Raw genomic sequence first — 2,500 nt, 5'->3', positions numbered from 1 at the left:
TGTTGGCCGATTTACAGCCAGGGCTTAAACACTGACCGCTCGCCGGACACTACTTCCATTACTCTTCAGCGTCCACACCCTGCCAGCTGATATACTCCTCGTTAGTATAGTGGTGAGTATCCCCGCCTGTCACGCGGGAGACCGGGGTTCAATTCCCCGACGGGGAGTAAACACTTTTGACCGCAAGTGCCTCAGTGCGTTACCCTGGAGCTGGGGCCATGTGTAGTCGCCTGGCTACAACCAAACTCAGTCACTTCCTGAATAGAGCCAGGGCACTCACCATTGCGCAACCTTCCCCACACTAGCATGGTGACGGACATAGGCCAGGCTGCATGTGTTGCCCCACGACACTAACAGAAATTTCATTATTCTTCAGTGTCTACACTTTAGTTGCTGATATACTCCTCGTTAGTATAGTGGTGAGTATCCCCGCCTGTCACGCGGGAGACCGGGGTTCAATTCCCCGACGGGGAGTAAAGGCTTTTGACCAAAGTCCACTGGCCTTGCTTTTGTGGTTGGTAAAGAATCCTGATTTGTAGAGCTATATACATTGCTATGAGTGTCTCTGAAACCTCTACAGAAGTGGGAAGACCGAACTGCAAATGACACACAAAATGCACTGATTTATAAAACTATGTACACATTACGAAATGAACGTGTCAACTGTGAGAGTACAATACTGAGAATTCTCTCCAAAATAACTTTTTCATAAGGAGACAGATGCAATAAAGTGTTTGTTGAAAGTGTTGAAAGACTTAAATAAAAGCAAAGTACATGTGTTGCAGTGCTGCAGTGTTTGCTGAAAGCAAAGTGTTAAAGGTAAAGTAAAGTAAAGTAAAGTAAAGCAAAGCAGAGTAATGTGAAATTGAGTAGCAGTCTTACAGTAAAGTGTTTGCTGAAAATGGCACTCTCTTCAGTGAACACAGCAGTTACCGTGGCAACTCTAAATTGGGCCGTAAATGACCTGTGGCCATGTGACAGTGGAGGCCGCAGTAAATCGCCACGGTGACAGGGCCATGTGTTGGGCGATTTACAGCCCGGGCTTACAGTAAACAGACAGGCCGCCGGACACCTTCAGTCTTCAGCGTCCACACCCAGCCAGCTGATATACTCCTCGTTAGTATAGTGGTGAGTATCCCCGCCTGTCACGCGGGAGACCGGGGTTCAATTCCCCGACGGGGAGTAAACACTTTTGACCGCAAGTGCCTCAGTGCGTTACCATGGAGCTGGGGCCATGTGTAGTCGCCTGGCTACAACCAAACTCAGTCACTTCCTGAATAGAGCCAGGGCACTCACGATTGCGCAACCTTCCCCACACTAGCATGGTGACGGATATAGGCCAGGCTGCATGTGTTGGCCCTTTTCCATTGCGACACTAACAGACATTCCATTACTCTTCAGCGTCTACACTTTAACTGCTAATATACTCCTCGTTAGTATAGTGGTGAGTATCCCCGCCTGTCACGCGGGAGACCGGGGTTCAATTCCCCGACGGGGAGTAAAGGCTTTTGACCAAAGACAAAATGTGTAGTCGCCTGGCTACAACCAAAGTCAGTCACTTCCTGAATAGAGTCAGGGCTCTCACGATTGTGAACCCTTCCCAACACTGGCATGGTGCTGGGCGCAGAGTAGACATACAGTAGCGTTAACTTCGAAATCATTGGTCCAGCCCGATCAATCACATTGTTCAGGGATTCCTTATGTTACTTAGCCTAAACTTTACAAACTGAAAATAAACAGCATCAGTCAGGACACAGTGTTTACAGGACTACCTTTGCCTTGATCAAGCAAGCCCACTATTGCTCTTATTCATTTTACTTCATTCTCGTTCACCCACTTTCTGGAACGACTACTGCTCCTAGAGCGTTTGAGCTATCTATGCAGTTTCAACCATCTTAATCACCCTAGTACTAGCCCAGCAACTTTCTTAATTGCCCTAGCAACAACCAAGCAACCAATTGTCCAAGCCCTCTCTTGAAGTTCCTCAGAGATGCAATTCTAGTTATCATTATTATTATTATTATTATAATTATCATAATGTTTGCTGGCCACTTTCAATTTCAAAACTATAGTGTCATTCCCTCTAGTCGCTGATTGGCCTGACCTTTTTGCAATCTGATCGAAACGTTAGTGTATTATGGTGTTCCAGACTAGTATGTCCCTTACCGAAATTAGTGACTTTGCCCTCTCCCTTGCCACTTACACTTTATTTGTGTGTTCACATGGAGGGTCCACAATAAAATGTTGCCGAGGGTAGATAGATAGATAGATAGATAGATAGATACTTTATTGATCCCCAAGGGGAAATTCAAGATTCAAGGGTGTGTGTGTGTGTGTGTGTGTGTCAATTAATGCGGTACGTCATGGAGGACATTTCAAGATATAAGTTCTGTGCGAGTAGGCCACACCTGTAAACAAATCCATGGTTCTGTGTTAATCAGCTTCCGCTAGGGAGAGTGAAGTTTATTCCAAAGTTGAGTGCATTATCATAACACTACGC

General features: G+C 46.0%; 4 non-coding genes across 4 annotated transcripts; all 4 read left to right on the top strand.

The window, feature by feature from the left end:
• The first annotated feature begins 95 nt into the window (after positions 1–95).
• trnad-guc (transfer RNA aspartic acid (anticodon GUC)) lies at positions 96–167 on the top strand. Its single transcript has one exon. It is a non-coding gene; the product is annotated as a tRNA-Asp (tRNA).
• A 235-nt stretch (positions 168–402) lies between these two features.
• Positions 403–474, top strand: trnad-guc (transfer RNA aspartic acid (anticodon GUC)). Its single transcript has one exon. It is a non-coding gene; the product is annotated as a tRNA-Asp (tRNA).
• A 637-nt stretch (positions 475–1,111) lies between these two features.
• Positions 1,112–1,183, top strand: trnad-guc (transfer RNA aspartic acid (anticodon GUC)). The gene has a single exon. It is a non-coding gene; the product is annotated as a tRNA-Asp (tRNA).
• A 244-nt stretch (positions 1,184–1,427) lies between these two features.
• trnad-guc (transfer RNA aspartic acid (anticodon GUC)) lies at positions 1,428–1,499 on the top strand. Its single transcript has one exon. It is a non-coding gene; the product is annotated as a tRNA-Asp (tRNA).
• Positions 1,500–2,500: the final 1,001 nt, after the last annotated feature.

This window comes from Sardina pilchardus, chromosome 3 (assembly GCF_963854185.1).
Source record: "Sardina pilchardus chromosome 3, fSarPil1.1, whole genome shotgun sequence".
Classification (NCBI taxonomy): domain Eukaryota; kingdom Metazoa; phylum Chordata; class Actinopteri; order Clupeiformes; family Clupeidae; genus Sardina; species Sardina pilchardus.
The sequence above is the reverse complement of the archived record's forward strand: the minus strand, read 5'-3'. Positions and strand labels throughout refer to the sequence as shown.